We start from the raw sequence: 12882 nt of genomic DNA on the forward strand, positions 1-12882 counted from the left end.
TAGAGGTAAGCACTTCAAGAAATTAAAGACATCTTTTTAGATGATTTCAGCTTGCAAACACCTGATGAAATTAAACCTATTAGAGAAACTATCAAAAATTGTTGAACGTGTGACTAATGAAGACCAGGAAACCAATGTTAAACTTATGGAATGGTCTAAAAAGAAATTTCAAGGGAAAGTCAATGAGAAGATATCTGGTGAGATAGCACTATCACAAGTTGAGTTGGCTAACAGAATTGAGAAAGAGAAGAAAGTAATTGAGAGCATATTTTGATTGTACACAAAATTGTATGATCCCACACTCTTCACCCAAGAAATGAGCCATAGAATTTTGAGTCTGGAAAGAAACTTGAATATTTTAGGTATGCAACTACCCCAAAATCTAGCTCAAAGTAAGAAACACTTTCATTTTGTGCTTCATACAAAAAATCAACTAACTGTGTTAATAGTTGAAGAGGGCTAACATAAGAGCCAAGAAGATTAATATACAAGCCTCCATTACCCCCCATATGGAAATAATCCAAAAGGAACTAACATATGTAGAAATAGTGTTAAAGAAAGATCCCAATCTTTCAACATTGGACAAACTAGTTCATCTTGTAGCAGAGATAGCCATCCAGATTAAATCCTTAAATGTTGCATTAAACAACTGGGATACTACTTTGAAGATTATTATGGAAGTTCACAAGAAATTTTTGGACAAATACACAATCAATGTATAGACCCTTTGACATCAGTGTCAAAAAGGGGGATAAATATTAAAGGGGGAGACAAATATGAAAGGGGGAGATAACAAAGAGGGAGATAACCCAAAAATGGGGAGAGCAAGAAAAGGGGGAGCAACCAACCAAAGAACAAGCATAGAATATTAGACAAAAGTAGAGTGTCACTAATTTGAAGACAAAGAAGATCAACATGAAGCAAATTTACTTAGAGAAGAGAAGAAATTAACTCAGATGGAGTTAAAAAAATCTGAGCAAAATTTTGAGGTATATGAGTCTGTTATAGAATTTTGAAAATTTTGAAGTTTTATATACATATGTCAAACTACATGTATGTTATACTCGAGGAAATTAGATCTATTATGTATAGTTAAGTGTTGTTAACAGTCATGTCAAAGGGGGAGATTGTTGATCTTAGATTGGTTTTGACAATTGAGTGTCAACACACTTAAGATATTTGCTAAGTTCATACCGAGCTAGTAACACATGCCGAGTATAATATGTATAAATGCTGAGTTGTAATTCAAGTGCTGAGTGAATAGTTGATGCCGAGAAAGTTCAAGTGCCAAGAAAGACATAATTACAAGAAATGTCAAGCATCAGTATTATCAAGTGCCAAGTAACACAGAATGGACCTAGTTGTTTGTGATGGCACAAACAACTATGTAAACCATTTTTGAACTGACTTATGGATAGATCTCAAAGCTTTGAAGATAGGATCAAATATATTTGGATTCCCTATGTGATCAACATGCAACCAATCAAAAAAGTGGAAGGAATTAAGTGGGAAAAATAATGAATCTCAATCATAGATTCATACCTAACCCTAAGCCACCAAAGTCTTTTTAAAGGGAGACAAAGCTCCATAATTTAGAGTATAATGTGTATGTGAGGAAGTGATGCAAGAAAAGAATTGAAGGAAGTAAAAGGGGTTAATTGATCAGTAAAAATTCAAGGTGACTTAGAAGTGTGAAAGAATTGTAGAATCAGTTTGAAGAATAGAGGAGAAACTCTACAACATTACTACAATAGATCAAGAGGATCAAGATGGATAGAACTATGATCTAAAATCAACAAGACAAAGATTGTAAGTAATCAGATCAAATATTCTACTATTACTTTCTAACAACTATATCAATAGGGTGAAATCCTTTGGACTAAGGTTGATTTAATAGTCATTCTAAAATCCTTTAAGATGGTGACATTCCAAGTGAGTGTTCTAAAGTCCTTTAGCCAGGCACACTTTTAACAAGGTGTTAAAGTCCTTTAACAGAGTAGGATCTAACAATCCTTTGTAAACCTTTAATAGGGTTGGCCTTTCATAGGGAAGATCATGAAAACAGTCAAACTATGTAACCTTAACAGGTGACATTTTATTACTGTAGTAGTGAAGAATTGTGGGTGTCATCCCCACCCCAATTTTACCTTCTCATTGGAGAATTTCTGGGTAATCATATCTAGTGTCAAGTGTTTGTGCGGATTCATTTACTTTACATGTTATTTCAATATGTTAATGCATGCATTTTTTTAAAGTTAAAAGTTTTATAGGTTAAAGACTAGTACTTCTGATTCACCCCCCCCTCAAAAGTATACATTTCCCATTTGTATTTCCAATAGAACCAGGCAGGAAAGAATTCCAAATAGTGGAAAGGTGGGGTATTAAATGGAATTTTAACCATTTTGATAACTCTAAGGTAATAAAGAGGTAATAAACAAGATGGAAACCAACAACAAAAACATAGCTTAAGTTAAACTTTGATGGTGTAAGAGAGGGAATTGGGGTGGTGGGTGGAGTGCTGAGGAATGGAAATGGTGAAGCATTGCTAGTCTACTCTAGGAATGTTGGTAGAGGAAGTAATAATTTTGTTGAAGTGATGGCCCTACTTTGGGGTCTACAATTGATCAATGAAATGAAAATAAAGGAAATAACTATAGAAGGTGACTCTAAATTAATAATCGATATGGCAAAGGGAGTCTCTTGGCTGGGTTAGAATATCCAAACTATCATCATGAATATTTGACATATCTTAAATGGGATGGAAAAATTTTAGTTGCAACACATATACAGAGAGGGTAATATGGTGGAAAATGTTGTTGCTGCCATGGGGTTTGAATTAAAGGAGATGACGTGTTGGAGAAGCATGGATATCTTAAAGGAGGAAATTTAGGCCTTGATATGCAAGGAAAGTGGGGGAGCAAAAATTAAGCATGGCCAGAAAAAGAAAGTTTAGTGCCAAGTTTGGTAGTTTCATATCTAGGAAGGCAAAACTTGCTAAATTTAATAAAAAGTACAAGGGAAAGATGATGAGAGATAGCTATATAAATTGGATAATAAATAGATGCAATTTGAGGAATGAGTTAATTTGCAATTATGGTAACATAATGCAAAATTTAAAATATTTTCTTTTTGAAAGTACAAAAAATATAATTACTGATGCTATCAGAGATTTTAGGGATGATAGAATAATGATACTAAGTACACATGAATCCCATAATGAAAATGAATGGGATTTTAAAGTGCTTCAAAAACATGCTTGTGGGGTGTTTAAAGACCCTATGGATTTTTTTTGTATCATTATAGTGATGTTGGTGTTTAATAGTATTCATTTTGACAAAGCTTGATGGCAAGAAGGTTCAGATGCAAATTACTAAAGTTGGAGGTTTAGGAATTAGTGAGGAAGAAATGGGTGGAGATTTGAATCACTTGGAGCCAACAAAGATATGATAGCAATTTGGTTCTTGTTAAAAAAGGGGGTATTTCCTCCTTAAATGTAGGCAATGATGGGGTATGAAAAAAATTGTGCCCTTTAGTTTGTGAATGGGTGGAATGACTATAGAGTTACCATAAATGGTATCACATTCCAAGTTAATGAGGATGTTATTGCAATGGCCACTAGGTTTCAATGAAATAGAAGAAATGGAAGAAGGTTATGAAAATGGCAGATGAGGCTAGCATGAATAGTTTTTTGGCTAAGAATGAGGAATAGGTTTGCTATAGGGAGGCTTCCAGAGGGATAAACTATGGGCTCCTTGCGATGATGTTTACTTGGTGATCATGAGGTACCTCACACTAGAAGGGAGGTTTGGAGTTTATTATCGTTGGTGTAAATAATTATTCACTATTTACACTTACTTAGGTTTACTTAGGTTAATGCATTATTTTAATATTTATTTATTAGTCATGTAGGAGTATGCGTACTCTTGTGAGTTGTCATGTTGACAACAAAGGAGTTCACACCTCTTTTATGCACATGTTACCTACAACACAGGAGTTAGCACACTAATTGAGCACATGGTGTCTACAACATCTCCACTTGAGATACACCTTATCATTCTTATCCTATCAGCTAGAATGATGGATAAGATGTGTGCTTAGTTGTCATGCTTATCTTATCTCTTGGTCCTTTCTAGAGACATTCTAGGTGCTTCCTGAGAAGCCTTTATATGCAGGCACTCTGAGTGCTTTTGTATATACAATATAGAGCAATGTATGAGGACATACTCTGATATATTGATCATACTCTTTTTTAGTTTACAATTGTGGTTGTGTTTGAGTTCTACAATCTTGGGTGAATCTTGCCCTAAGGAAAATTCTTACTTGGTATCAGAACTATACCAAATTCTTACATGGTATCAGAGCTCTTGAAGAATCTCTCTTCACATAGCCATTCAAGACCATCTTCTTGCTTCAACACCTTGGCTTGAATCTAGAGTATAACTATTATTGGGAGCCTCTAGATCTATATCTAACCTCGCCATTGCATCTGAAATGTTGATTTGGTGAAAATCAGCTATAAAGTTGACTATCCTAGGCCAAAGTCAATTGTGAGGCAAATTTTTTTTGCAAACTAGCACTAGAAGGAACAATTTGTAGAATTGGTATGATCATTTTACATTTGTACATTTAATTTTTAGATTTGCATTTTTTTCATCTGCATCTCTACTATTTTTTTTGGACTTACATTATTTTTCAGAATTTTTTCGACCATCGGGCCATAGGAGACATATTTTGCAGGTGAAGATTGGTGCTTGCTGGTGCAAATTAGATATTTACATCACATTCAAAAGGTCAAAAAACCCCCAAATCAGATTTTGTTTCATCCAAATCAGACATCTAAGACAAAATCTAGAGCCATTTGACTTTTGGAGGCTTGATGGCATCAATTTAGAAAAAATAATAGCAACATGGATTTTCAAATAATGATATCTCCCTCATACAAACTCCTTTTTGTGAGCAATTTTTTTTGGTTTTGAGGTAGAATTTTGTGATCTACACATTGGTGCAGGTGGTTTGAGATCTTTGTTTTTGAATTTTTCTACAACTTTTAAATCTTAATTTTTTCCACTTAAAATGCTTAGTACGGGCTCATCTGGACTCCAAATCAGGTTCTATTTTTTTTAAAGTGCTTATTTTTTTAATCTACTATCTAGATCTGTAATCATATTATTGGTTTTATGGATAGGAATACTACTTTTAGAAATAGGCCCTAAATTTTTAAGTGGCTACCAAGTGCTTATATCATACATTAGAGGGGGTTCTTTGATTTATTTTGCATCTTTGGGGGTTACTTTGATTAATCTATCATGGAAGAGGAAGATTTGATTATCTTGACACCAAACAACTATTAGGAATGGAGTCAATTTGTTATCCCATAGCTTAGTCAGCATAATGCACTACCATATGTGAGAGGGATTTTATACGATGAGGACACATGTTCCATCCTTTGTTGTGCACTCTTTCTCTATATGGATATGGAGGTTATGGATTCACTTGATGACTTGAAGTCAAAAGATTTATATGATAGTTGGATCCATCTTTGGGAGACGTATGGAGATCCACACATTCCTCCATTCCTGAGAGATCTTTTACCTCTAGTTGAAGTTGCATCCTCTCTAGATAAGATCACACCTCTAGATGGTCTTGTTGCCTCTATTGATCCTGTTCTAGCCATAGATGCTTCAAATTTAGTGCAGTAGGACCCTTCATGTCTTCCTACTTTACCTTCATGTAATGACTTCTTTCCAGACATCGCAATATTGTTCGTGGAGTCTCACATTGAAGATGTGGGAGACATCCTTGATGATATTCATCTTCTATTTGAGGAAAATTCTTCATCTATTGCCATAGTGACGGATTCATGTACTTTAGCATAGCAAGGTACACTTTGTCTTCCAATTCTAGCCTCAAGTGATGACTTCTTGACTGACATTTTAAGTTTGTTTTTGGATTCATACATAGCCCATTTGGGAGACTTCTTTGATGATATATTGCTTCTCTTTGATGAGGATAGTCCTTCTATAGTTGTTGTGAGGGCTCACTTTGACCCTCATGTCCATTCTCTAAATGATCTGTCTTTACAAGCTGAAGTGATAGTGGATCCTTATGTACAAAATTTGTAGGAGGTCTCTTTTTTTATTTGAGGAGACTATTGGTTATTTGAAACAAGTTCTACATCACTCCTTACTTTATTTTCACTTGTTCTTAGCAGTTTTGGAAGGAGCCATCATCAGTATCGACATAGGGACACTCGAACAAGTTTCAAAGACACTTTTAATCATCGATATTTTTTCCATGTGCAGTGGAAGCATCTCACTAGTACCTCTACCACTATTTATTTCAAAGGGGAGGAACATCATTCAATGGTCATGGATCAGCTTCTACATTGGAGCATTTCTCATTGATTGACACATTACATTTGGAGGGGGGACCACCTTTCCTCCTTCTTCTCCTTTATGGGGGCACTTTTTCCTCTTATGGAGTTTTTTCCTTCTTCCATTTCTCTCCTGTAGATACTTGATGTATGTCATAATGGGGGGGTCTTGATTACTCCATTCATCCATGCATCTTGTTTTTTCATCTCTCTTTTTGGGGGAGGGTTTTTCCCTCTTTCTCCGCTTTATGAGAAATTTAATTTTTATTATGTACATGGGTACCTAACATGGCCTAGTAGTTGGGACCCATCATACATTTCATCCCAATTTTCATAAGCTTAAGGGTATTCCCCTAAGTTACACTTAAAGGGGGGTGTTGGTGTAAATAATTATTCACTATTTACATTTACTTTAGTTTACTTAGGTTAATGCATTATTTTAATATTTACTTATTAGTCACCTAGGAGTATGTGCACTCTTGTGATTTTTCATGTTGATAACATAGGAGTTCACACCTCTTTTATGCACATGGTGTCTACAACATAGGAGTTCGCACACTAATTAAGCACATGGTGTCTACAACATCTCCACTTGAGATACACCTCATCATTCTTATCCTATCATCTAAAATGATGGATAAGACATGTGCTTAGTTGTCATGCTTATCTTATCTCTTGGTTCTTTCTAGAGACATTCTAGGTGTTTCTTGAGAGGCCTTTATTTATAAGAACTCCTAGTGTGTTTGTACATATAATACAAAACAATGTATGCGAACATACTATGATATATTGATCATACTCTTTTTTGGTCTATAGTTGTGCTTATGTTCGAGTTATATGATCTTGGGTGAATCTTGCCCTAAGAAAAATTCTTACATGGTATTAGAGCTATACCAAATTCTTATAATTACTATTATCACTTCCAACTTCTAAATCATTTTAGAAATAGAGATTTCATTTCTATTCGGTTCTTTTTGTTACATTCCCTTGAGGATATGATTGGTGATGTTAGGGAGAAGAGAAGTAAGGGTAACAATTTTACTATCATCCACCAGGGCCTTATTTTTAGACTTTACCAATTCCATATTGCCCTTGGCTCCCCTAGGGTTGTTGTTGTTGATAATCAGTGCCACCACTAGAATTCCCCTCTGAGTACCAATATTGGAACTAAAATTCACACACCTTTCCCTTCCCCTAGTAGCGATAACAAGAAAAAGAAAAACTTAGAACTAGTTATTGAATAGAAGGGTAGTAAAAAAATCAAAATTAAAAGACTAGTAGAGGTGGACATTGAGGATTCAGAAGAGAAGGGGGGAGGAAAGGATAGGAGAAGGTTAGGAAGGCTAGCAAAATCATAGGCAATATATAAACAAAAGTCAAACAAATTTGGGGTTGAGGAGGTGGAGGAGGAGAGCTCTAAGAATAATGAAAGAGAGTTGAAGGAGGAGAAATAGTTTGACTCCAATGGAGAAAAAGGGAATGAGGAGAAAGAGAAAAGTGAAAACTCTATTCATAATACCTAGATTTCTGTTGGTAATACCAAGGTGTCTGCTAGTAATGTCAATACCATGGAGACTACACATGTGTCAGCAAGCTTTACCTTGTAGCCTATATCCTTTTGTGAGGATAGCAGTAAAGTGGACACCTCCACTATCACCATATTCTCCTCAATAAAGGAAAAGCCCAATGTCTTAACTAACCCTCAGGTTTTGTAGGATGAGAACCAGCCATTGACAAAGACTAAGGAGGAGTATAAGAATGTGGAAAAATAAAATAAGGAGAAAGAGGAGGAACATAATGAGAAGAATGCACAGATGGAAAAAAGAGTCAAATTATTAGAGGATGGGTTCTACTCCTTCTCTAAATTTTCATTGAAGGTTACCCATGGTGCTGCTACCACCCTCCAATTACTGGCATAGGAGAAGGACAAAATAGGGCTAGCCATGGAGGATAACAAGCTCCTCTATAAGTTTCTTGCTGAGGATTGGGCTAGGATGCTCTTGGATGGGAAAGGAAAGGAAAAGGATGAGAAATAATATGGTAGTCTCCAGGGGTGTTTTGACCCTAGTTGTTTTTTTGTTTTCTGCTACTACCTGGTTTGCTAGTTTATAACTTATTCTCAAACTTGGGTTGGCTTGTTTATGCCAATAGTTTTTATGTTCTAAACTTTAATAGTATGATTAGTACTATAGTCTTCATCACTATAATAGATGTTACTCTGATAGATGTAAATGGTAGTATTTTTTTTTTGGAATGGGCTAGTTTGCTTAAGCCAACAATTTATGCTTTGAACAATTATAGTATGTTTAGTACTATACCTATTATTTTAGTTTAGTTTCATTCTCTACTAGCTAGTAGTCTCTTGGTTGATAGTGTAGTTCTCTAATGTAGTAATGATCATTTGCTTATTTTTGCTGGTAGTGTGTTGGTTGCCAACTTTTTGTTTGTAAGGGTCAACCCCCTTGTTTTGGTCACTTTATATTTCAAAAGCATACAACTTAACACAATGAACTCAAAATAATGGTACACAATTCATACATCTCTTCCATAGATTAATTTTTAATGCACTCTTAAAGTGACCACATGTTCTTTCATATTTTTACGACCTTTGTATCAATGTGTGGGATAATGTTCTTTCAGTATTTTCTTACATTAGATGGGTCATTATAATTATGTTTATACTAGTTATGCTTAACAATTAACAATAACTCAAATATGTATACAGATCATAGTATTTTGTATTTAATAACCATCCCTATGCGATGTGTCATTTCATATTCTAACATTTTTATTTTTTCATTATAGGAGGATTAAATCACTAAATTTAGTAAGATAATAATACTAAAATTAATTTAACATAAATTAATTATAGAATAGTAAATATTGCTTATTAAACTCCTAGAGATGAGCTTAATGTTGAGATATTACATTTTTTATTAATTAAAAATAGGTTGCAAATGGACCCTAAAACCCTTTACAACTTCTCAACAAGAAGATATTCAACTGCAAGAAAATTATAGTAATATGGAATAGGGGCAAAAAATTAAACATACAAAATTGGACCAAAAGAGATGGGTAAAAAAAAAAAAGAAAGGAAATAAGACCCAATCTGCCCCAAGGGAAAGAAACCTTCAACTAGAAAAAACAACAAAAACACTAGGAAGTTTATTTATCTCCCTTATTTTAAGAGCAAAGATTCATGTTGAAACAAGGAGAGGACCTCTTATGACATTTTGAAATAACTAAGATCTACCCCTCCTTAACTAACACAACTTCCCTTTGTGAATCAAGAATAATAAGTTCTACTGTAGGAGATCTAATAGATGAGACTTGGCAAGAACCAACTACAAAAATACTAATAGAATAGGGATACGCAACAATAGATCCAACACTGGAAGAAATGCCAACCAAAACAACCTTCACTAGCATAGGGGAACCCACAAGAGAAATAGAGAAATTAATAGATTTGACCATTGATTGAATACTAGCTATAACGATAGGGAAACTAGTAGAAATACCAATAGAACCTTCTATAATAGAAACCATAATAGTACCAACATATTCAAGAATATTCAATCCAAAAATACCATCAAAACCAATAAAACTAGTTTTAATAGAAACACCACTAGAACCAACAACTACAACAACATCTCGTCCAACCACATCACAACCCACATAAACACTAGGATTGACTATGGGAGAAATTGGATCCCACTTCTTAGCAACAATATAATCTTTTGAAGAAGCCCCCTTCCACTAGGAAGAAGCCTTACTAGACTCTGGCTTCTAAAGGCCGCATTGGACTTCCAAATGCCCAATGTTGTAGCATTTTATACATTTGAAGGGAATCCCTTCACAGTCAAAAGTTTGAATCCATCTTGTTCCATTAGGGAGCCAAACTTTGAATTTCTTAGGAAAACCCTAAGAAATATCCACCTCAACAAGGATTCTTGCATAAGTGGAATACAAAAGATTTGATGATTCTTTATCAACCATCAAGAAATATCCAATAACATCTCCCATAGCTTCCAATAGGGACTCAACCCAAAGATGAAGATGAAGGTAAGGGATTCAAACCCAAATTAGAATCTTAGTAAACAATTTAGTAGTAGGGGAGAAATCAAGATGCCATAGTTTCACCATCAACAGGTGGTGTTATGTCACCCAAGAAAGAGAAGGGACACAAATGATCCACTTTTGATTCCTAGTTTCCTCAAACTTAGCAATAAAAAAAACCATTATCCATGTGGTAAATATGGACAATATTTGATAAAATAGGTTTCCACTCTATGGAAATCCACACATGCAAACCTAATAAACTCATCCAAAGGCTTTGGAAGTGAAAAATCACAACATGATCTAAAAGAATGTTAGAAGCATGGACAACACCATTCACCACATCCTCCTCTAGGCTAATTGAGAGTGGTCCATAGATAAGAAAGGTGTCCTTCACTTTTGGAGGAACTAAAGATGTTACCACAACCCTAGTAACAAATGAAGAAGATCCACTAGACACCTTAACACCAAAAACAATTCCATCCCTAATGCCATTGCCAAATTGAAGACCAAACAAACTAGAACCAATAACAATACTAATAAATGGAAATAACCTAGTGCAAGCACCTTCACCAACACTAGAATCTACACATATAGACAAGCCAATTGCACCATATCTAACATAAATATGAACCCTAGCCCCATTCCCACAACCAACACTAGCAATAAAACTATCGCTTGCAATAGCACCAGTTACTTTAGGACTAGTTGATATCAATAAGTTTGTATCTTTATTCCTTCCTATCAATAATAGTTGATCATTATTCAACTATTATAGTTTTTCAAAGTTGATTATTATAAGAAATCTTAACTATTTTTATAGTCTATTTAGTGATTATTAAGCTACAATAAATTTTAGCATTAATAAGAAAAATTAAATCATTACAAAAGCACAAAAATAGTAATAATAACAATATAATGATAATACTACAGTTGTTATCATTTCCTTAATCACACTATCAAAGTTGTATGACCTATTTTCTATATAAATATTAAAATTATATTAATCTTAATATTATAATATTTTTAAATATTATTTGACTAAAGAGGCCTGATAATTCTTTATGGTATATTTAAAAATATCAATAAACTTAGCTATTATTATAAGTTTAATTAAAATTAATGGAAATTAAAATAAAGACTTTGCAAGTTTTCAAGATTGAGAGTTTTCTCAAAGTAAATTAAGATGGAAACATGATAACTGTATGCACCCTAAAATGGTCACCTAGACTATGAGCCCCCATTATTCAATTTATCAATTTCCTAAATCAACGGTTTGCAATATTTTATTAAATCAATTCAAATAAATTTTCTTTATCAAATTCAATTATTTCAATATTTTCTAAGGTTGGTCATTTTATCTTAAGTATTATTTAATTAAAAGAAAATCTTCCTTTTAATTAAATAAAATAAGTCTCCATTTAATTAAAAGAAAATCTCTCTTTTAATTAAATAATTCATCCACATTTAATTAATTAAGGGAAAAACCTCTCTTTTAATTTAATTGAATATTTCCTATTTAATTAAAAGAACTTGCTCCCTTTTAATTAAAGAAATCTCCACTTAAAGAGGAAATAAAATAAATAAAAATTAAAAATTCCTCTACACTTAAATGCACATATTTCTAAGTGGGATTCCATTTAATTCTTCTCATATTTTCTCATTGGTGGATCTTTATTTCACATAGATCATTCTTTCTCCACCCTTGATTAAATATTTTTTTCTCTTAATCTTGATCATCCAATCTTCTTTATAAGGGAGAGCCCTCTCCTCATTTTACATACAGACACTCTATGCTATTGTTATGCTACAAATTTGGAGAGCGATTTTTGAAGAAGTTTGAATGCTAAAGTTTTTTGTGTAGAAATTTTATCTTCAAGTCTTCTTCTCTTATGCATCCATGGCTTCCATTATCATATCTCATCCAAGCATTTTTATATTAGCTTAGATCTTGCTTTCATAGATTAGATCTTGCATTCATTGATTAGATCTTGCATTGTTATCATACAGATTAGCTTTCATCTCCATTTGAATTCATATTGGATCTTTGAATCTCTCATTTTATGGTGTACTTGCATGGGCACAAACTAAGTCAAAACTAAGGGCTTCCATTACAAACCCTTGCACTCCATGAATAGAGAGCTATAAGCCGCAATTCAAGACCTCAATCTTGAGAAATCTTGGATATAATGACTCATATAAGTGTGCTCACATTTTAAGCACACATTTTTGGTGCCCATTGTGGAGCAACCCACCTTTACTTGCTGGTTTTGGACATTTTTAGATCTAACCCCCTTGTACGGATTTGTTTGGAGATGAAAAACCTTAGATCTTAAAGATTTGATCATATCTCCCAAATGGCTTGGTGTTTTGGTCAAAAATTTTATTTACAAGTTGGTGACACATCAAAAAATCTTTAGTAAAATTTTTAGATTTTTATAATATTTACTTTA

Source organism: Cupressus sempervirens, chromosome 9 (genome assembly GCF_028749045.1).
Source record: "Cupressus sempervirens isolate cs-2001-9-10 chromosome 9, ASM2874904v1, whole genome shotgun sequence".
Classification (NCBI taxonomy): domain Eukaryota; kingdom Viridiplantae; phylum Streptophyta; class Pinopsida; order Cupressales; family Cupressaceae; genus Cupressus; species Cupressus sempervirens.